A 23,832-nucleotide genomic window follows, 5' to 3' on the forward strand; every position below is an offset into this window, starting at 1 on the left:
TGGCATTTGGACTTCATTTGGTATTGATATTCTACAAAGTAAAAAACAAGCAAAAAACAACAACTGGCACTGGGCACTATGTCAATAGGTTAGTCCCAAAAATTGATATAAAGTTGCTAGTAAATTAATATAAAACATCCAATATTGATAATATAACAGCATGAAACAATCAAAAATTATAGATACATTAGAGACGTATCACCAGGTCCCACTCGTCATAAGTGGTCACGGCCATGACTCGCCTGCCATTCGCGGCCCACATGTCCAAAGAACTAAGGCCCCATAGGTCAATAACTGACTAGGTAACGGTCAACTGCATTGACCGGACGACAAGGCTCCATTTGGGCTCTTGTGAGAATGGGATGAGTGGTGGAGGGAAAAAGTGAGGAAGTTAGATGCTATGTGCAAAACTAAGCATAACTAAGGAAGGAGGGGCATAGAAATAGAAGTCCCAATAAACAAATATTGGCGAGGAGATCTACTAGAAGGGGGCCACCATACAACCACATGCTCAGGTGGCGCCCCTCCCTCGAGCTTTCGTTTGCCCTACCTCCGGTCCTATAAGTTCTGTTTTGTGGAGAATAAAATAGAGAAAAAGTTTCATCGCATTTTACGATATGGAGCCGCTACCACCTCCTGTTCTTCATTGGGAGGGCTGATCGGGAGTCCGTTCAGGGCTCCGGAGAGGGGGATTCGTTGCCATCGTCATCAACAACCCTTATTCATGAACAACTCCATGATGCTCACCATCGGTACTAAGTAATTGCTTCGTAGGCTTGGTGGACTGATGGAGTTGGATGGGATTTGTCATGTAATTGAGTCAATTTTCTAGGCCTTGATCCCTAGTATCCATTATGTTCTGAGATTGATGTCGCTATGACTTTGCTATGCTTAATGCTTATCACTAGGGCCTGAGTGCCATGATTTCATGTAACAGCCCAAGCGTGATGCTCCATGTTTTGTAACCTCAACCCTCTTGTCATGAGTGAATACCATGTTGGCATTAATATATTATTGCATCATCATCATTGTCAAGCATGTGCCATTTCATTTTGTTGCTTATGATCACCTTGTGTTACTTCATGCATTGCACCCATCATGCCCATATTCTGCTTGCCTCATGTATGCTAGTGTGTGTTCTTCTTTCCTTCCCTCTCTTCTTGCTTAGCTTCATTTGATTCAACCAAGTGGTCACCAAAGTCAAGCATGAACTCCTTCTTCTTTCATCTCTTCCATTTATTTGCAAGTGGGTTATTTTGTTGCCTCAAATAAATGTCCACCATTTCTCTTTAAATCATATACGTTTTCATTACCCTCTCTCTCAAGTTTCAGTATTTTCGAAGTTGATTTGGTTGGGTTAAAAGATGGCTCAACTTTGAATTTAATTCAAACTTGGATTTTTTTCTACCTTTAAAAATTGCCACAACAATTTATTCAAATATTCCATAAACCAAGGATTCTGGGCATATTCTTATTTCTTCCACACCCCTCCAATCTATCGGGGTTTTACTCTCTTTAATTCTGCTTGAAGAAACTGGAAAAAAGGAATAGCAGAGGGAGAGAGAGCAGCCCAGTAGTAGCAGTGGCAGTAGCCCAGCCAGCGAGGCCCAGGAGCGCCCGCCTAGCCCACCTCCACCCCAAGCGCGCCCTCCTTCCTTTTTTCACCTAGACGCACCCGCACCCCCGCTAAGTCGCAGCCATGTGGCAAGATCGGCCCCGCCTGGCAGCATCCCGCTACAGCGCCCGCATACCCACCTTTTCGTCCACCTCGCTCCCCCGCCATGGGGACCGCAAAACCATGGGCACGCGAGCTTCGCATCGTCGCCTCTGGCCTCCTATAAATCCCCTCTCCATGTCCCGGCCTCCTCCAGGGTTCCCCTCTGATGTAGGTAGAACCCTATATGCTCGATCTTTCACGTTTGGAGGGAATGCTATCAAGAACACGAAGAACACGGGAGGGGAAACGAGGAAAACATGAGGAAATACATAAGAGAAAACACTCAACCAACAAGAATGTAGTCACACATGCACTAGATCGTCGAGACACAAAGTGATACAAGATCCGAATCCAACAAAGGATGATACATATGCTAACTGATTCTTCTCCGTGAGGAGGTCTTTAAGAGGGTCTTCTCCGAGAGGAGATCTTAAATCCAACGAGGATCTTCTCCGAAGAGGTGTCGGTCCCTCGCGGTGGAGTAGATCCGGATGGATGAGCAAGGCTCTATCTCAAAGTATGAGCTATCACAATGCTAAACCTAGAAGAGAGGTGGAGGAGTCATATATACTAGATCGGGTTCGCGCCTTGGCGCAAGGGTGCTGGTCACAACATTTTTACAAAGCATGTAACAATTTGTCGGTAGGAACCCAAGTATAGCATGTGCAGACAACCAATTGTGTTAGAAGCAAAACATAATGTGACTGAAGATGACATCAGGTTATAAGGCAGAATCAAGCTCGGTGCTTTCATACGACCAGAGATAAAACACAGGACCATACATTACTTTTTATGACAGAGATATGTATTAAAATCTAAAGTCTATACATGTCTTTGTTCAGAGCAAACTGAAAATAGCAACATACCACCAGGTGGTACCTTCCACTACAAAGACAACAACGGGAATCTTTATGTGTTTGCTGATGGTGTGACTTGCACAAGTAACTCCACACTTAGTCCAACAAAATGATGAGGGGTTCCATGTCTCCATGGAGCTGGCAGATCTGAGAAGCACAAAGGATGACATTAGGAGTAAACTGGAGATATCATGAACACAAATTTGCCAAAAAATGCAGGGATCAAACCGAAACGTGCTAATTGAATTGGGAGTACAACAGTCACTTGATTTTATGCAGACCTGGCAAATAAAAGTAAAAGTAAGCACAATGGAGATGTACTGTCATACAACGAAAATAGGGAAAAAATACAGTTATCTGGTTCATGTTTATTGCCTCCTTGGTGCAGAGACAAATATTAAGAAGCTCATGAGGAATTAGTAGTCACCATGCTCTGTTTAGCACGCATAGTTGAGTAGTACATCATAGAAAAAACATATGTATTTTAGAGCTAGAAGGAATGATAAATTAGAGACCAGTATCAGCTATGCCACTGCTATAAATAGGAGTCCAGTTACACACTACTAACTATAGTTCCCCATATAATATAGAGTCGAATTTCTTTTGAAGACGTATACCTCAAAATACACACATTGAGTACTCATGTGCTGGGTAGTGACAGCGGCTCGTTTCATGTGCAATGAAAATTCAGAGGTCCTCTCCAAATAAATGAAAATAGCAGCTTTCTAAGAAAGAAAGAAAAGTTTGCATACATAGGCACAAACTATATTCACTGAATACTGACTAATAAGACCACCACATCTAGAATAAAAACAGTAAAGAATCCCAAGGCCAAAGCACACCCTGAACATTAACTTGCATATTGTTGGCATCAAAAAAGTAGAACTACCAAAATCAACCCAATAACTAATTAGGCCAAACACTCTAGGAGGCAGACATGTTTATAGCCAACAATAGTTTGCATTCATAGGGAAAGCCGATCTCTAACTTAGTACCCTATATTGTACAACCATGCATCTCATCTCAAAGACCATTCAGGTTTATTCATGTCATGCTTGAAATATATATCTGTTACTACATGGACAAACATTGGTATGAGAGAGAAGAAATCTTTACATAAGAGAGAGAAGAGTTCCTAACCAGACTAAATCAAGGACCAACAAAGAACAATAAAAGATCAAGAACAACTTATATGCAATAAAGTTATAAGAGAGAATAAATCTTTACACAAGATGGCTATAAACACTGGAGCATAAGTAAGCAACGCCTTTAAATACAAATAAAAAGGGTTTGATGTTCATTGCATAGTGGGCTCAGATTCGCCTTTCCTCGATCATATAACCTACCCCCATCATCTCTTATCACCAGATCAATCTGTTTATACAATGGAGCTTCCCTGGTTATCAATCAACAAGAATGACCATCCAAGGACAGATCAATAGGTATCACAGGATCAAAGATGATTCTAGAGACAACAGGGAGGATCCAACTTGATACCCATAGGTACCTCAATTGCTCAAAGGCACACTTATTTCAGCCACAGTTAATCATCATCGCCCTAGCACGAACACCACCGCCACAGACAAAGCAAAATGACGAGAATACCCTCGGTGGGGCACCAAAATAACGCACGGTGGCACGAAACAGAGTGAAATTATTCATTCTAGCAGTGTTTGCCCTAGATCCAACGGCCCAGCCTTCTCCAGATCTTGATCGGACGGACGAAAACACATCAAGGGGAACGATCCAACGGCCGAGAATCGCTGAGCTCTGAGGAGGCTTGTAGGAACATCCATCTCTTATTTCTTGATGTCACATACAGTAGCCAAAGAAGAGGAACAGGAGGAAGATGGAGCTCACCGAGGGAGGTTGTAGCTGAGGCAATACTCAGTGCGCGCCGGGGTTGCGCCTGAACGCCGTCCAACCGGCGAGGAATCGCGTCGGAGTTGCACCTTGCACCGTCCCGCCGACGAGCACAAACGCATCAAACAACCTGTGTAAGAAAGGCGTCACTGTTTATCAGAAACAATTATTTAGTAATTACTATTTAGCAGAATGGCTAATAGATAAGACATACAGGTGCAAAGATCTCATGCTCTCATGGTTAAGCCTGTCTTTTTTGAGAAAAGACACCCCCGAGTCAATCACCTCACCTAGCGGTAGCACAAGAGCAAGCTTGTCTTTCTCTCCCATTCCTTCAGCGTCAATACTACCGCCACCATAAATCCAGAACCAGAAGATGATAGCTCAATAATATAGTACATGTGCCATGCCACGCTTTATAAACCTACAGGAAGCACAGCAAACCCTCAAATATAATTTTCTGTACAACATCAACAATAATAATGTCAGTGAAAGCGACCAGAATGCCGATATTGTCGCACGTCATTTTTAGACTGTTCTTGATTAGCTAGCATCTTCAGGTTAGCTAGGATTAAGTCTTGGTTTTGTAAAGCTTGTACACACAGAGAGCTTAACCCAGACAAATTAAAATTAATTCATGGAATGGAAGGATATGTACTAACCATTAGTTATCTAAAATCTAAAAAATGCTCAAGGTTTGTGTAGTAGTAAATGGAGCAAAATGGAAACATACATATGTACAAATCCAAGAACAACACCAACTGAAGGATTGATCCTTTCCAAAGAACTTTGGAAGATGTAGGCATAGATTTAACCTTGGATATCTGGACCAACCTCTGATAATTCACCTATCTAAATATATATGTCATCAAGCATTAACTACACGATTATTTGCCTAGGAAGTTCTGCACAGTGTATGGATTAAGCAACTAATGCTCGTGAACCTGATGCACAGTGTATGGATTAAGCAACTAATTCAACCCTGGTTCAGAAACAGAGGTAACAAAAACATAGGCATTTTAAGCACCAGAAGAAAATCAATATTCATATGAATCATTTAAATAAACCAGGTCAATATAATCACACATGATTAGAAGGAAATAACTGCATTGTTATTGGCCAGGGGCAGGGCCATCGCCGCTCAATGCTGCAAGAACAGATCGTCGCTCACCTGAACCAAGGCACAAATCCAAAGCTGTCTGTGGCTAGTGCAAGACCATTGGGGTACCAAAACCCATAAAACATCTCATCCATACCTGATCGATCTGCAAGCAAACGTTACAAAGTAAATGCACGAGGTTAACCATTTTTCAGGGACAACTTATGAAAAAGCAGCATACACTACAAAAAAACATAGGAGCAATGTTGGAAGATAGGTCCACCCATGAAAATCCATTAGCAGCACACAAAACAACAAAGAAGGCAATCAAAAGAAGACTAACCTGCACATTCCATATTTAATTTTAAACTGAGCATAGATATGAACCTGAACTATTTTACCTAAACATATGATTAGGATAAATCTATGGTTAGGATAAGCCTTAAAGAGCTACATGTACATGCCTGAGACACCGTAGATTTCCTATTCAAGCATATAGTCAGGATAATCTGAAATAAGTAGGACCTACAGGCCTAAATACTGTAGATTCGAAATCACATGTTAAATTTTATCTCATACTAAGCTTATTACCTAAACTACATGGCTGTTGTCCACACAGGGAGAGAGAGAGATGTGTGAGAGAGAAGGAAGCGAGGAGAAGGAAGAAAAGGGGCGCAGTTCCCCAACGACTCACCGGCGCGGCCGATTGCAGGAGGAGAAGACATCATAGTGCGGGAGCAAGGATGAGGCGCGTTGTGCTCTGTCCAGTCGAGGCATCCATGGCGGCATTCCTGTGAAAAAAGTAGAGGAAGAGAGAGGTAAGGAGCAGCAGGGGAGAAGAAGAAGAGAGAGAGAGGGGGGGAGGCATCCATGGCGGCGTTCCTGTGAAAAATGCTTTGTGACTGACCAACAAAATTAGAAAACAATTGGATAAGAAGAATTTATGATAAAGGCTAGAAGATATAAAAGGACACCAAATTTAAACCGAGCCTTTGTTTCTATCATTTTTTTCCACCTAGAATGAAAAGCACAATCTGCGAGGAACTTGCAAAGCCAATCAGTACATACATGGTTTTAGAAGAACACGAACATAACTTTTCTTCATTAGGACTTTTGCAATTTATTAGGAAGAATTTGTTTCAGGAGGGCAAGCACAAGTTCATCATGATGCAACAGTGAACATTCACCGTGTAAAATCAAGATTACCTGAGACGGTGTTGTGGACCAGCCAAACCATCTAGTGTCGCTGCAACTTCACAAAATGCTATGAGTCTCTCCCTGTTGCCATGCACTACTACCTACGAGTTAAACAAACATGTTTTTATTGCCTCGGTCTTAAAAATGTGATGACAATATAACACTGACAAGCACAAAGCCTAATGATTTAAGGAGAGTGCTCGGCCTTTTCTGTCAGGATCAAACTTTGGACTAGATGTTCTTGCATCCATTATTTCTCCACAAAATTAAACATTGGAAGAGTACCATCATTTCACCAGCCTCTTATTCTGCTCTATTAATATTGCTTATTTTCTGAAATATGTGTCCCTACATTAGCTTTCTGAATATGTGACACATTACATCATATTAACTTGTAAAGGAGAGGAACTAAATCAAGCTAGGCAATAGAAGAGCAAGAGGAGCTTACCCATCTTCTTCTTCCCGCACTTCTCCGGACGAACAGTGGCGGCTCGGGTCGGGGCAGCATTTTGGGGCAGGCGTGCGGGCAGCGCTGTCATGGCTCACACAAGCGGTGGCACGGCCATTTCGTGGCACCAACAAACATGGGCCTACAGATCAACAATTACTATAGTTAAGAGTATGAACAACCATGATCAAGTGCAGTTCAACAATCAAATAGGATGAGAATAACGGACATGCTATACACAATAATCATAATAAAAGAATAATAATTGAGGCCTCATCCTTAACTTGTAAAAGAAAATTAAGCCTGCACTTGATCCTGTTTTTTGCTACTAATCAGTGAGTCCCTATTATTAGCTAAAAGGGGACCAACATTTATCTTTGTTCTTGCAAATTGTGATTAATATCACTGAACAACAATACTATAGGATATCTTGTAGTGCAGCAATCATGTACACTTATGTTCTTATTAGCCAACTAAGCAAGCAGAAAAACTAAAAACAATGCATCACTGTGTAGATAAGCGACAAGCAAGCAAACTGAACAACTAACACCCTGTATATAGTATCTCTGCTACAATCTAACGATCACACATAACACTTACATATGTAATTCACAGCAAAAAAATATTGAGCTTTCTCATAACAAAGAAAACAATTCTTGCATAATACCTGCAAAGCAATCTGGTTGGAACCTGCAAAGCCAATCAAGCCCACAACATCAACAGCCCCTCATTTCTAGTGAATGTATCCGTTCAGTATATTCACCAATTGCCCATCCCTATTCTGCAAAGAACAGAACATCACTCAAAAGCTTGCTTTGATTTTCATCGAACAACTTGTAGACATACAACTTGTACACATGTACAGAAAAGATTATGCACAAACAAATATGAGAAGGCGAGTACATGAGATAAGAGATCGGGCTAATCGGGAGGAAGAGAGAAGTGTGGGTACCTGCAAGAAAAGGATAGAGAAATTGGAGGTGCATGGAGGTGGTACGGTGTCTTCTTCCTCTTCTCCTCCTGCTCCCTCCCTTCTCTAAATCCATCTTTCATCTCGTGCTGGGTACATGAGGCCGACACGGCCGACTGACCTTGAGGAGAAGGGAACACAGTCAGGAGCTGGTAGCAAGAGGGGGTCAAAGAAGAGGAAAGAAAGAGAGACAGAAATGAACCTGCAGATAATCGCATCTGGCAGTGCTTGGGGATGGCGGCGCGCCGGGGTCGAACCGGTCCACGGCGGGCCCCTCGCCGCCTTCCTCGGCCCGAGAAGAGGAGCGGGAGCCGGCCGTCATCATCGGCGGTGACGAGGCGGGTGGGCACCACGACGGCCACACAGAGGGAGAACGCTTCTGTCTGCCTATCCTCCCCGTACGAGCGCCATGTCGACTGCAGTAGAGAAGGGGAGGGGCGCGGCGGCGGCTGCAGTGGAGAAGGGGAGGAGCAGGGAAGGGGAGGAGCGTGCTGGGAGATGGCTGAGCCATGACAGCGACGTCTGAGGGGCGTCGGCAGTGGCGAAGTGGGCGGGGCAGCGAGGTCTGGTGGAGGGAGAGGTGGGGGAGAGGAAGAGGAAGGGAGGCGGGTGCGTGGGAGGGAGCGAGGCGGCTGCGGGAGGGAGGAGGAGCCGGCTAGGGTTTCAACACGGGCGTGGCCCCCTTTTATACCCCTTGTATGCGAAATGACGAGAATGCCCTCGGCGGGGTAGCGTAATTACGCGCGGTGGCACGAAACAAAGTGAAACTATTCATTCCAGCAGTGTTTGCCCCAGATCCAACGGCCAAGCCTTCTCCAGATCTCGATCGGACGGACGAAAACGCATCAAGGGGAACGATCCGACGGTCAAGAGTTGCTAAACTCTGAGAGCGCCCGGGAGTGACTCGATCCCTTATTTCTCGATAGGCTAAGGGGACAAAGGGGTACATGGGCCTCAGCCCAACACGCGCACGCAGGCGGGGTCCGGATCATCCGGGTGGGGAACCAGATGATCCGGGCTCTGTCCGGATGATCCAGGTGATGGCCCGGATGAGTTGATGATGCACACGGTGGCGGCGTTGGCCCGGATGTCCGGATGGGGGTCTAGATGTCCGGCTGGTGTCCGGATGATCCGGGTGCTCGTCCGGAGGATCCAGCTTTGGGTGTCGTTGGGCTTGGCTGTTTTCCTCTCCGTCTTCACGCATGTCTTCCGCTTCCGATTCTCCTTGCTTCCTAGCTTCTCCATGGCTAACTCCTTGGTACCTGAGTATGCAAAGCTTCTCCGTTTGAGGTAGTAGCCATGTCCCGTGTGATTCGAAAGGGAGTTGTGAGAGGAGTGATGTCACCTTGGTTTCGAGAGCTCTTGCACGTGCTCTTGTCATAGGTCCAAGTGGTGTTGTAGGAGATGTAGATGCGTCCATGGGGATGATCATGGGATGCTCCGCATCACCCCCCCCCCCCTTGGGAAAGATCTGACCTCGGATCGAAAGCTTCATCACCATGGTATGGCGAGAGGTCTTTGACATTGAAGATGTCGCTCACGCTGTAGTTGTCGCTCGGGAGGTCGATCTTGTAAGCATCGTTGTTGTAGCGTGTGATACGTCACCATCGTATCTATAATTTTTGATTGTTCCATGCCAACATTCTTCAACTTTCATATACTTTTGGCAACTTTTTATACTATTTTTGGGACTAACATATTGATCCAGTGCCCAGTGTCAGTTCCTGTTTGTTGCATGTTTTATGTTTCACAGAAACCCAATATCAAACGGAATCCAAACAGGATAAAAATAGACGGAGAATTATTTTGGAATATTTGGGATTTTCCGGAGGAAGAATCAACGCGAAACGGTGCCCGAGGTGGCCAGGAGATAGGGGGGCGCGCCCTCCCCAATGGGCGTGCCTGGCACTCTCCTGGGCCACCCGTAAGGCAGTTGACGCTCTTCTTTTGCCGCAAGAAAGATAATTTTATGAGAAAAATCTGGGCGAAAGATTCACCCCAATCGGAGTTACGGATCTGCGGATATAAAAGAAATGGTGAAGGGGAAGAATCTGAGAACGCAGAAATAGAGAGAGACACAGAGACAGATCCAATCTCGGAGGGGCTCTCACCCCTCCCACGCCATGGGAGCCAAGGACCAGAAGGGAAACCCTTCTCCCATCTAGGGAGAAGGTCAAGGAAGAAGAAGAAGAAGCGGGGCTCTCTCCCCCTTGCTTTCGGTGGGCCGGCCCCAATGCTTACAGTAGCAAATTTCCCTCAAGTGGATGACCTAAGGTTTATCAATCCGTGGGAGGTGTAGGATGAAGATGGTCTCTCTCAAACAACCCTGCAACCAAATAACAAAGAGTCTCTTGTGTCCCCAACACACCCAATACAATGGTAAATTGTATAGGTGCACTAGTTCGGCGAAGAGATGGTGATACAAGTGCAATATGGATAGTAGATATAGGTTTTTGTAATATGAAAATATAAAAACGGCAAGGTAACTAATGATAAAAGTGAGCACAAACAGTATTGCAATGCTAGGAAACAAGGCATAGGGTTCATACTTTCACTAGTGCAAGTTCTCTCAACAATAATAACATAACTGGATCATATAACTATCCCTTAACATGCAACAAAGAGTCACTCCAAAGCCACTAATAGTGGAGAACAAACGAAGAGATTATGGTAGGGTACGAAACCACCTCAAAGTTATCCTTTCTGCTCAATCTATTCAAGAGTCTGTAGTAAAATAACACAAAGCTATTCTTTCCGTTCGATCTATCATAGAGTTTGTACTAGAATAACACCTTAAGACACAAATCAACCAAAACCCTAATGTCACCTAGATACTCCATTGTCACCTCAAGTATCCGTGGGCATGATTATACGATATGCATCACACAATCTCAGATTCATCTATTCAACCAACACAAAGTACTTCAAAGAGTGCCCCAAAGTTTCTACCGGAGAGTCAAGACGAAAACGTGTGCCAACCCCTATGCATAGGTTCATGGGCGGAACCCGCAAGTTGATCACCAAAACATACATCAAGTGGATCACGTGATATCCCATTGTCACCATAGATAAGCACGGCAAGACATACATCAAGTGTTCTCAAATCCTTAAAAACTCAATCCGATAAGATAACTTCAAAGGGAAAACTCAATCCATTACAAGAGAGTAGAGGGGGAGAAACATCATAAGATCCAACTATAGTAGCAAAGCTCGCGATACATCAAGATCGTGTCATAGAGAGAACACAAGAGAGAGAGAGAGAGATCAAACACATAGCTACTGGTACATACCCTCAGCCCCGAGGGTGAACTACTCCCTCCTCGTCATGGAGAGCATCGGGATGATGAAGATGGCCACCGGTGAGGGATCCCCCTCCGGCAGGGTGCCGGAACGGGCTCCCGAGAGGTTTTTGGTGGCTACAGAGGCTTGCGGCGGCGGAACTCCCGATCTATTGTTCGCTTCGATGTTTTTAGGGTATATGGGAATATATAGGCGAAAGAAGTCGGTCAAGGGAGCCATGAGGGGCCCACGAGAGTGGAGGGCGCGCCCAGGGGGGTGGGCGCGCCCCCCTATCTCGTGTCCTCCTCGAAGCTTCCCTGGCTTGCACTCCAAGTTCCCTGGATTGCTTCTGTTCCAAAAATAAGTTTCCCGAAGGTTTCATTCCGTTTGGACTCCCTTTGATATTCCTTTTCTTCGAAACACTAAAATAGGCAATAAAACAACAATATGGGCTAGGCCTCCAGTTAATAGGTTAGTCCCAAAAATAATATAAAAGTGTAAAGTAAAGCCCATAAACATTCAAATAGATAATAAAATAGCACGAATGCTTCATAAATTATAGATACGTTGGAGACGTATCAGCCCTCCACCCTCTGTATTCCGCCAACGCGGCTGATGATGGGCTCAATGCGCTCCTCGAGCACCGAGAGGTCTGCATCGCCCGACAAGCTATCCAGCACGGTGTCGAAGTCAAGTTCGGGGTTCCAGTATGCCAGCTTGGTGAGGACCTTTGTCATGGTGCCCCAGCAAAGTTTCCGGGCCTCGCTGGACAAGGAGCTCGCCCGGTTGGAGTCGAATCGTTCCAGGGTTCCAAGAACACCCTCGAAGAACAAGGTCAGCTTGGCGTTGGGGCTCGTGCTTGATTCTGGGGCGTACCTCACATCCGGCATCCCCATGTCGGCCAACTGCTTGGTGATCCTATTGGTGACGTCGGCGAGGCGGCTGATCCAAAGGTTCTCGCCCTTCACAAAATCCGCGTGGTTGGCCTTGTCGTTCTTCCGCAGCTGCCTCTCCTCCGCCAGGCTCTTGGTCAGGGTTCCCTCCCGGTCTTTGGCCTCCGTGAGCATCTTCTCAAGACCCTCCAGCTTCAGCTTCAGGTCCTCGATGGAGTCGTTGGCGCGGACAAGCTGCTTGGCCTTGGTGAGGATGTCGTCCTACGCCTCCGTTAGGGTGCAGCTGGTCGAGTCCCTTTCCTTCGTCAGCTGATCAGCCCTGGCCTTCAGGCCGTCCTGCTCCACCTCCAGCTCCTTCACCTTGTTGTCGTGGGCCAGAGCTTGGGCATCGAGCGCTTCCTTGTGCTTATGCTCCAGCTCATGGGTCCGCGCTGCAGCGAGCTTCTCGACCTCTTCATCCTTGCCGCGGAGTGCGGCGGCAAGCGTCGCCTCACGGGCGGCGAGGTCCTCCTCCTGGGAGTCCAGCTCGGCCTGGCGCTGGGACCGGATGGCCTCGGCCTTGGAGGCCTCCTCCCTCGCCTCCTCCTGGGTCTTCTCGATGTCGGCCTGCTTCAAGAGAAGCTCCAGCTCACACTGCACCAGCTGGCCTTGGGCGGCCTTCAGCTCCTCGTGGGCCTGGTGGAACCAGGCCTGCGCCTCGACAACGCGCTTCCCAACATCCGCCTCCGCCTGGCCCGCCATCGCCTCCCTGGACTTCGCCTTGTCCAGGTGGGTGCGATGGAGTGTCTGCAGCTTCCAGAAGCTGGCGCCCATGGCCTGAAGAAGCTGCTCCTCCTGGGTGCCACCGCCACCAGCGCTCGGTTCCTCGACAACCTCGAGCCCGGCAGTGGCAAGCACTTCATCATCGAACACCTCCCCCTCGGCCGATGCCCTGGTGCTCGCCATCCCGGGGAGGTGGACGAACAAGTCGTCGCTCACCTTCAGATATTTGCCGGAGTCGGGGGCAGCGGACGAGGAGGGTTGGTCGTCAACCTCCTCCTCCTCGGTGGCGTCCTTGCCGGCCTCCCCGGCAGGGCCCTCACCGGCCTCCTCGGCAGCGGCTTTGCCGGCCTCCCTGGCGGTGCCCTTGCCGCCCCCCTCGGCGACAACCTCGCCGGTCTGTTTGGCAAGCCCCTTGGCGGCATCCTCGACCGTAGTCTCGGTGGCCTCCTCGGCGGCGACCTCAGCCTCGGCCATGGCGACATCCCTCATGATGGTGTCGGTGTCCTCCTGGTTTGCCGAGGGGGGGGGTCTGGATGCCGAAGGAGGAGATGAGGCAGGGCCAAATCAAGAAAAGAAAAATAAGAATAAAGAAGGTCAAATGACTCACCCGTGCCGGCCTGAGAAGAAGTGGCCCCCTCCCCGCCAACATCCGTTGCCGGGATGGAGCCACCAGTGCCCAAGTCTACCTCCTCCTCCTCCGTGCGCATGGGCTCGGTGTCTGGTGCCCTTGCCGGGGATGCCCCTCGGGGTGGTGTGGTCGATGGGGGCGGCATGGTGGGGGTGGCCCTTGGTGGCTCCTCCTGCTGCTACCCTCCTCCTGCAGCCGCAACAAGGTTAGTACCAAAAAGTCACGCCCCGACGCATGTTGATAGGAGGTAGGTGGTGAACGCACGCCGGGGGCTGAGCCGGGGGCTGCGCCACGAGCTGCTGTCTGGGCTGCTCTCCACCACCAACGGTGCCTTTGAGGTACCCGCCGGGGGCTGGCTGCCCGTCGAGGCCTTGGCCCTTTTCGCCACCTGCTAGGCCAGCGTCTCCATTTCCCTGCGAAGATGAAGATGAATCAAGGAAAACGGCACGATTGGAGAGGATGGAAACGGTGAGGGGCGGAATGCTTACTCGTCCTCCTCCTCCTCTTCTGCTGCTTTCCTCTTCCTCCTCGGGCTTAGGGATGAAAAGTCGAAGGCCACATCTATGCCGGCGCTGGCGGGAGGAGGGGAAGGCGATGGAGTCTAGTAGCATTTGGATGAAGAAGAGGTGGTTGTCTTCTTCTTCGCCACCGTGGTCTTCTTCTTTGTTACCGCGGCCCTCGTCAGGAGCGCGGCTTCCCCTAGAACCCCTCGTAGCGGCTCGGCCCTGCCAGATCAGACCAGCTCACCAGAGCTAGCCCGATGCAGGACGTGTCTCTTATTCGTGCCCGAGGGGTCATGGGCCCCGGCCTCCTCCTTGGACGATTCCTCAGTCGCGTCCTCGACGGAGGGGGCCTCAGCGCTAACGCTGCCCGCCTCCTTGGCGGACTTCACCCACTCGGTGAGCTCCTTCTCTTCTGCGGCCACGGCGGCCTCGTTCTCCATGCCGCCAGCGTCGCCGGCTAGCCTGGCGAGCTCCACCTCCATCGCTCTGGCAGCGATGTAGTCCAGCTCCTCCTGGGTGGTGTCTTGGATGAGCAGCGGCTCGTCATGATCGAGTTCTTCGACTAAGTTGTCGAAGAACTCCTCCACCGCGTGCGCCGGGGGCTCGACCCAGGCTGGGTCAAGACCGTGCGCGTTGAAGACCGACATCATGGCGAGGATGTCGGCCTGCCGGGTGTTGTTGCTCAGCGGGACCACCCCCGGCGGCAGCCCGAACAAGGGCCCCTTGACAACCTTGCCAGACTTTGCAGCCTTGCCGGTCCTCTCCACCTTGCCGTCGGCGAACACGTCGAGCTGGAAGAGCCTCCGACAATACTAGGAGTGCCCCAGCACCGTGAAGTTGTGCTTCAGGCCGGTGCGAAGCCTCATGATGTCAACTGCATTCCTGAAATCCCAGGCCGGCCTCCCCTTGTTGTGCAGCGGAGCGATTCGAAGGCAGATGAAATCTGACACAACCATCTCGAGGGTGAGCCTGGCCTCGGTGAGGTGGTGAATTATGGTGGTGGCGATCGAAAATTTCTTGTCATTGGGGTCGAGGTCGCTCCAGTCCGCGCCACGAAGTAGCGGCTCCCGACAAACACCACGGCAGAACTCCGGTGGGTTCTCCTCCATGATCCAGCACCACTGGCCCCGCCACTCCTCCCACCTCTCCTTCGTGGCACCCTCTGGGTAGGCGCCTTTCTCCTAGGCCCTCGGGATCCAGGCAACGGTTCCAGAAAGGGCGCCCCGGGTAGGACGCGGGGGGAGAACTAGTGGCGAAAAAGCGCCGTGCTGGGCACCACCCCGACGAAGCCCTTGTAGAGGTGGGCGAAGTACGCCAAGCACGCCACAACATTCAGCGTGAGGTCCAACAGGTGGAAGCCAAAAGTGCGCATGACGTCGTTGAAGAAATCAAAAAAAGGGGGGCAGAGCCTGCAGAAGAAGAAGTCGACGAAGAATGGGTACCGCTTTGGGCCGCCCTTGTTGCAATCCACGGGGAGGGCGTGCGTGGCAGGGTGTGCCATCGTTACCGCCCCCCACAAAGGCTTGAAGTAGTACTTGAGCTCGAAGACGTTGACTGTTGACGGGGTGAAATAGGCGGACTGCCCTCGCTGCGCCGCCGCCTTGCTCTCCGACGTCTCCTTCTCCTTCGTATCCTTGGCTACGCCCTTGCCCTTGCCAGATTTAGGCGCCATGGCGGCTGGGAAGAGGGCGAGGAATCGAAGGCAGTGGGGGGCGTTGCAATGGTGAACAAGAGCTTGAGGAGGAAGAAGATGAGGACAGCGATGTCAAGATTGGGGAGAGCACAAGGAGTAAATGAGCCGCGCGCCTGCGGTTATTCCTTTTTACGGGGAAGACGTGGGCCGCCTCTTTCCCATTTACTATGATGTGACGCATGCCTGCAGCAACCGCCCCACGCATGCCCCCCACGTCGCGCATTCAACGCAGGTTGTGGGGAAGCGCAGCCGACGAAAATATTACCGCTATAAAAATGGCCCCGCCTGCCCGCACACCGTTTTTGGGCCTAGCCCTACAACACATTGCGCTTATGTGTGGCCCAGGCCCGGGGGCTCCTGTCGGTGTCTAAAGTAGGGGCGCTCCTTTGTAACCCATACTTGTGCACGGGCAGTCGGAGCCACGCCTACGTCCACGCCTAGCAGGGCAGAGGGAGGAGCCAAAGCTACAAGATAGTCAAAGCAACGCCAAGACAGAGGCATAAAGAGCAAGAAGGCGAGGTGGTTTCCCCCGGCAAGGTCCTTACCGGGGCAACCTCCATGGCCCCGGCGAGGACCTTGCCGGGGCAGCTTACCCAACGCCAGCGGGGCGCGCCACCCTTGAGTCCTAGGTTTTCCAACGCCACCAACCATGTTGAGACCAAGGCTCGGGAGGCGCCTCCTTGGTGGCATGCAGATCTTTGTGAAGACAAGAAATACTCCAAATCAGATGAGGATTAGAAGACGACGAACCTCGGCGAGATCCTCGCCAAGGAAACCCACGAGACCCCCGGCAAGATCCTTGTCGGGGACGACCATGACGCCACGGCAAGACCCTTGTCGGGGCCCCGACAAGGCCCTTGCCGAGGACATCCGCAAGGCCACAGCCAGGCCTGCACCCGCCAAGTTTCTGCCGCCGCTCCCATGCAGCTGCCAGCCCACCAGCTAGGCAGACACCTGCGTGTCAATGTGAGGTTTCCAAGCCAACTCAGCCTATGCCTACGTGGTGGCATGCAAATCTTCGTGAAGGCCCTACCACCACGCCACCTCAGCAGCCTGCCAGCCTACATGGCGCTGACCACCTCGCTGGACCGGGCGCATGTCGAAGCAGGGCGGGGCGGCGATAAAGCAAGGGGACACATCAGATGGCGCATTAAATGCGTCTTGTCCCGTAATGGCTAAGCGATAAGCTTAGCCACAGTACACCGATGCCACCTCCTGTGTGCCACGGTGGCGATCCCCTTGATTATAAAAGGAGGCCCAAGGCATCCAGGAGAAGGATTCGGACCCTGGGACAAGTTACGCTCATTGTAGCTAGCTCAAGAACTCCAAGAACATAGATATACACATCAAAGCAGGACTAGGGTATTACGCATCCTCGCGGCCCGAACTTGGGTAAACGACCCGTGTGTGTTTGTGCTGACTGTTGATCCCGCTCTTCTCACTACCCCGCGCACTGCAACCGTAGTAGGGATTCTTGTGATCCCATAGGTGTCGTTTTCCACCTACAAGTTTTTCGCTAAAGTATGCTATGGGGCGCTTCTCTTGCGTTAACACACCTCCTATGTCGTTACCACTAGCATCACAATGAATCTCAAAGGGTTTGTCGAAGTTGGGTAAAGCAAGCACGGGAGCATGAGTAAGCAAATTCTTAAGCTCATTAAATGCGGTATCTTGGGATGGTCCCCAAACAAATGGCGCATTTTTCTTACTCAAGGAGTGTAAAGGTGAAGCAATGCTGCTAAAATCCTTTACAAAGCAACGATAGAAACTGGCTAAACCAAGAAAACTACGCACCTGTTGCAAGTTGGTTGGTTGGGGCCAAGTTTTAATAGCATCGATCTTAGATTCATCTACATGAACACCCTTAGAAGACACAACAAAACCCAAGAAAACAAGCTTATCAACACCAAAAAGACATTTTTCTGCATTAGCATAAAGGTGCTCTTTCCTAAGGGTTTGCAACACAGTTCTAAGATGGGTGACATGCTCTTTGAGGGATTTGCTAAAGACAAGAATATCATCAAAATAGACCACAACAAATACACCAATATAGGGATGAAGAACAAAGTGCATGACTCGCATGAAAGTACCGGGTGCTTTGGATAATCCCATTGGCATAACTAACCATTCATATAAGCCAAATTTGGTCTTAAATGCGATTTTCCATTCATCACCTTCTTGGATGTGTATTTGATAGTAGCCACTCTTAAGATCAATCTTAGAGAAAATGGCGGCTCCGCTAAGCTCATCAAGCATATCATCTAAGCGTGGAATAGGATAGAGATATCTAACGGTGATAGCATTGATGGGACGGCAATCGGAAACCATTCTATAAGTACTATCTTTCTTTGGAACAAGTATGACCGGAACGGCACAAGGGCTCAAACTTTCACGTACTTGACCGTTGTCGATTAGTTGTTGCACTTGCCGTTGGATCTCCTTAGTTTCCTCGGGGTTGACGCGGTAGGGAGCTTTGTTAGGTAGAGGTGCTCTGGGGATGAGGTTGATTCGGTGCTCAATGCCTCGTAGTGGAGGTAGACCCGAAGGTACCTCATCCAGGAAAACATCTTGGAATTCCTGCAAAAGAGAAGACAACACTAAAGGTAGATCATGAGAGGTGTTAGTTTTTGGTGCCTCGTCTTTGCACACAAGGATAAAGTGCATGACACTTGATGGGTTCTCACATACTTCTCTCACCTCACTTTTGGTGGCAAATAGGAATAAGTTTTTCCTGTCGCTCATCATGGAGGCACTCGATTTTGGCTTGTGGCGCTCACTCTCTTTTGGGTGGTTCACTCTCTCACTCTTTTCTCCATGATGGGTAGCTTGCTTGTCAGCGATCACTTGACTTGGAGACATAGGTCGTAGCACATACTCCTTCCCTTTCATCTTGAAGCTATAGTGATTGGTATGCCCGTTGTGGATGACGTCGCGGTCAAATTGCCATGGTCGACCAAGAAGGAGGTGGCAAACGGACATCGAGACAACATCACACTCCAAAGTGTCTTCATATGCTCCAATTTTGAAGGAGACTTTGACCATATGTTCAACTTGTATAGTGCCGGAATCACTTAGCCATTGGACCTTGTATGGGTGCGGGTGCTTCATCTTGACCAATTGGAGCTTGGAGCATAGTTCTTCACTTGCCAAGTTGTGACAACTACCTCCATCGATAATGACCTTGACAGATCTTCCATTGGTGCCGGCCTTTGTGTGGAAGATGTGGCATCTTTGGTCTTTGTCTTGTTGATGTTGAAGAGTTAAGACTTTGGAGATAACGAGAGCGGGGCTCGAATCCTCATCACAAAAAACTTAATCATCTTCATCTTTGTTCGTGCGCCGGTGCATGACTACTTGCTCAAGGGCTTCCATCTCCTCTTCACTCATGGAGTCATAGGTTCCGTCGTCATTGGTACACTCAAAGGACTTGTGGCCTCGACCGGCGCAAGTGAAACACTTGAAGGAGCTTGTCTTGATGGTCTCATCGGTTGGAGTAGATGATGAAGCGTGCGGCTTGAAGTTGCTTTTAGTAGAAGGAGGACGACTTGAGGTTGTCGAAGCTTTCTTATAACGCGACTTGTCGCTGTTGCTTGTAGATGGCTTGGTTGAGGTAGAAGTTGTTGGAGTTGTTGAAGCTTGGGTGTTGGAGAAGCCGTAGGTCTTGGACGAGTACTTGGCGTACTTGAAGTCATCTTGCACTTGACTTTCCGCTTTGGTAGCTTGATGCACGAGCTCAATGAGGTTGGAGTAGGGTTGGAAGTCGGCAATCTTCTTGATGGGATGATTGAGGCCATTCAAGAAACGTGCCATAGTTTGCTCATCATCTTTCGTGACATTGGCTCTTATCATGACTATCTCCATTTCCTTGTAGTATTCTTCAACACTCTTTGTTCCTTGCTTGAGTAGTTGGAGCTTCTTGAAGAGATCGCGGGTTGTAGTAGGTTGGCACAAAGCGTGCTCGCATGACATCTTTCATTTGAGCCCAAGTGGTGATTGGTGGTTCACCTCTTACTTCTTGGCGCTCAAGGACTTGTTCCCACCATATGAGCACATAGTCTTGGAACTCAAGTGATACCATAGCGATCTTATTCTCTTCCTCATAGTTGTGCACTTGTGCAAACAAAAGATTTTGTCGAACTTCAATGCCCATGATAGGTACTCTTCTGGATCATTGCGTCCATTGAACTTGGGCATGGTGAGCTTTAGGTTGCCGTAGAGCTGCTCTTCATTGTGTTGGGGTCGAGGGTGATGATGACGCCATTGGTGTGGATTATTATCAACCTCATGTTGCTCTTGGTGTGGAGGATTTCCATAGTCGTCTTGCTCTTGTTGAACTTGAGGTTGTGGAGGAGCTTGTCGAGCTTGTGGAGGAGGTCGAGGAACTTGACGTTGCACTCTTGGTTGGTAGTTCTGCTCTTGGATTTCTTCGCGAAGTGCTTCCTCTTGATTACACCTATCACGGTTGCGTTTGGAAATGGCTCGACTTGATTCTTGAAGGGCACGTTGCGCCTCAAGAGCTTGTGCTTCACGTTGTTGTTGTTGTTGTTGTTGAAGACGTTGAGCCTCGATGTCTTGTTCATCTTGATGTTGTCGCGCTTGTTCTTCCTCTTGGCGACGTTGATGTTGTCGTTCTTGAGCTTGTGCAAGAGGAGCTTGGTGTTGACGATGACGATGTGCTTGCTCGTCGACTTGCTCTTGTGGATGATTATCGTGTAGATGATTATGAGATGCTTGACGATCGTGACGCACGGCTCGACATAGAGTGTTTGATGTCGGTGTACTTGAGCCGGAGAAGGTGTCGTCGGTGTGTCGACTCGAACGACTCCGTCTTGAGGATGAAGAAGTGGAAGAATGGTGGTTCACCAACAAGGCACGAATCTCATCCATTCTTGCATCGTTCTCTTGTTTGTGAGCTTCTAGCTTGTTGTCGAAGTAGTCTCTTGTTCGTTGCTTGGAGAGTCGCAAGTCGGTGGCGAGATTGTCGATGCGGTCACCCATTGCTTGTTGCTCTTGATGCAAAGCTCATTGTGCACCGAAGAGGTGGCTGTTGGTGACATATGATGACATGTCATCGTCTTGCTCGATGAAGAGTGGGTTGGTAGAAGAACTCGGCCTATCCATCATTCCAAGCAAAAATGTGAGTGGCGAAAGAGAAGAACTTATACCAAATGTACCTTGACGGATGTTGAAGATGGACCAATGATCATTCAAATGTGGACAAGGAAATAGCACAATTGGTGCCAATTCTTGTCGGTTCTCACACCTACACAAGTAAAAGCTTATGGTGGAGCTCGGTTAGGATGGTGGCACAAAATTTGATGCAATTGTTAGTTAGACTCAAAGATGTTGAAAAAGATTCGCAAATTCGCAAATGCAACAAGTAGACCAAGCAAGTAGCGGTACACGGAAACACACACACAAATAGATAAGTGGGGTTGTGCAAACCAAAAATGAGCCAAAATGTGGAGTCCACGAAAATGCACTTGTTGCACAACATTAAAGAGACGGTAGCATGATTGCACAATAGGCGGATACGGAACTTGTGCACAACCTACTAAGCAAAAATGCAACGACTTCTATCCCAAGTATGCTATATGTATGGTATTTCGGTGGTATGATCCAACATGATCGGATATGACAATCTTTATGTAGTATGATGCTATGGTTCTTGCTTATAAGCTCTTTGCTTATATTCCTCTTTTTGCTTAAAAGCTTGTTTGGCTCTTTCACTTTTGAGCTCTTTTCTCATGCAAAACTTCATGAACCAAGATAGCAATTGTGTATGCAATGACAACTTTGTGACACAAGAGATGATATCAAGATATGCACCATGATGATATGGTATGTATGCTTATGGAGAGTATGATCACTAATGTGCACAAGTCACGTTGCCGGCAATACGCAAAGTCTAGTCTCGATGGGTAAGCAACGCAAAAGTAAGGCTATGGTGATTATCAATGCAATGGCAAAACATAGACAAAGAAGTCGTCGAGGTTACCGTCTGTAGCAATGATGAGTAGTCGGCAAAAATGAGCGGTGGTGATGTTGATGTCGCGCCGTACATATATAGCCGAAACACAATAGGACACGGAAACCACAACTCAAATTCTCGAACCCAAAGTCGAATGGTGGTACGATGGGGGTATGTCGTGGGGTTTGCGGAGTTAAGGTGGTGGTGGTCGAAGTGTGGTATGCGGAGGCGTAGGTGACGGTGGACAAAAACTGCAGAAAATGCAGTTTGGGCAGACGAAGCCAGATGATCCGGGCCAGGAGCCGGATGATCCGGGCGGGTCCGGATGATCCGGGTCAAGGTCCGGATGATCCGGGCAAGTCAACTGTGCATGGGAATGGCTCGGGATGAACTCAAAAACAGGGAGAAATTCAAAGATTTCATGGATTTTGGATGGATTTCGAGGGTGAGATGGTGGGGAAAGGCAAGATCCACTAGTTACACAACGAATCCACGAATCAAAATCAACAAAACATCATCAAAACCAACAAATAGCAAAAAAAATTGGGGCTATTTTTGGTGGGGATTTTCGGATTTAGGATGAAATCAACAAAATCAAGCTAGAAAACAAAGGCCGGGGGCTCCAAAAACGTGATCAATGTGGCTCATGATTCCAAGATGATGTAGGGTAGAACCCTAGACGCTTGATCTTTCACGTTTGGAGGGAATCCTACCAAGAACACAAAGAACACGAGAGGGGAAATGAGGAGAACACGAAGAAATACACAAGAGAAAACACTCAACCAACAAGAATATAGTCACACATGCGCTAGATCATTGAGACACAAAGTGATATAAGATCCTAATCCAACAAAGGATGATACATAGGGTAACCGGTTCTTCTCCGTGAGGAGGTCTTGAAGAGGGTCTCCTCCGAGAGGAGGTCTTGAATCCAATGAGGATCTTCTCCGAAGAGGGGTCGGTCCCTCGCGGTGGAGTAGATCCTGATGGATGAGCAAGGCTCTATCTCAAAGTATGAGCTATCACAATGCTAAACCTAGAAGAGAGGTGGAGGAGTCATATATATAGGCTAAGGGGACGAAGGGGTACATGGGCCTTAGCCCAACACGTGCACACAGGGGGGGTCCGGATGATCCGGGTGATGGCCCGGATGAGTTGATGACGTAGGCAGTGGCGGCGTTGGCCCAGATGTCTAGATGGGGGTCCGGACGTTCGGCTGGTGTCCGGATGATCCGGGTGCTCGTCCGGATGATACGGCTTTGGGGTCCAACTTCGGGTGTCGTTGGGCGAGTTATCCGAATCGTCCGGACCGGGGTCCGGATCGTCCGGGCTCTGTCCGGATCGTCCCGGCCCTAGTCCGGATCGTCCGGCCAGCCTGGGACTTGGCTGTTTTCCTCTCCGTCTTCACGCATGTCTTCCGCTTCCGATTCTCCTTGCTTCCTAGCTTCTCCATGGCTAACTCCTTGGTACCTGAGTATGCAAAGCGTCTTCGTTTGAGGTAGTAGCCATGTCTCATGTGATTCAAAAGGGAGTTGTGGGAGTAGTGATGTCACCTTGGTTTCGAGAGCTCTTGCACGTGCTCTTGTCATAGGTCCAAGTGGTGTTGTAGGAGATGTAGATGCGTCCATGGGGATGATCGTGGGATGCTCCGCATCACCCTCTTTCACCTCCGACGTCGCTCCGACCGTGTCCTGGGCGCATCCGAGAGCCCGTACTCATAGCCGATGTGCTCTCTGTTGAAACCAGCCACCACCACATTATCCATGGAGATCGCCAAGTTCCCCTACTTCCTCGACATCGACTACTTCACGTCGGGAGCCCCAAGTCCGCTGTCTTCTTCCTATTCTTCCTTGTAGGCCACTTCAGTGTCTCCGGCCAAATTTCGGTCGGCTCCATCCTCCTCTCGGCCATCCAAGCACACCGCCGTGCTTGTGGTACGTGCGCGCATCTCC

General features: G+C 49.0%; 1 long non-coding RNA gene across 7 annotated transcripts; it reads right to left on the minus strand.

Annotated features, from left to right (window-relative positions):
* Positions 1-2,500: 2,500 nt before the first annotated feature.
* On the minus strand, positions 2,501-8,796 carry LOC123160619 (uncharacterized). Of its 7 annotated transcripts, none has more exons than XR_006480273.1 (10): positions 8,354-8,796; positions 8,134-8,272; positions 7,849-7,962; positions 7,182-7,323; positions 6,743-6,834; positions 6,231-6,327; positions 5,609-5,702; positions 4,728-4,861; positions 4,435-4,567; positions 2,501-4,344 (listed from the first exon to the last, which is right to left on the minus strand). It is a non-coding gene; the product is annotated as an uncharacterized lncRNA (long non-coding RNA). The 7 variants fall into 7 exon arrangements; XR_006480271.1 differs by having other exon boundaries at positions 4,652-4,861; XR_006480272.1 differs by having other exon boundaries at positions 2,501-4,567; positions 4,652-4,861; positions 7,849-7,957; positions 8,134-8,267.
* Positions 8,797-23,832: the final 15,036 nt, after the last annotated feature.

The sequence above is a fragment of the Triticum aestivum genome, chromosome 7B, assembly GCF_018294505.1.
Source record: "Triticum aestivum cultivar Chinese Spring chromosome 7B, IWGSC CS RefSeq v2.1, whole genome shotgun sequence".
Taxonomy (NCBI): domain Eukaryota; kingdom Viridiplantae; phylum Streptophyta; class Magnoliopsida; order Poales; family Poaceae; genus Triticum; species Triticum aestivum.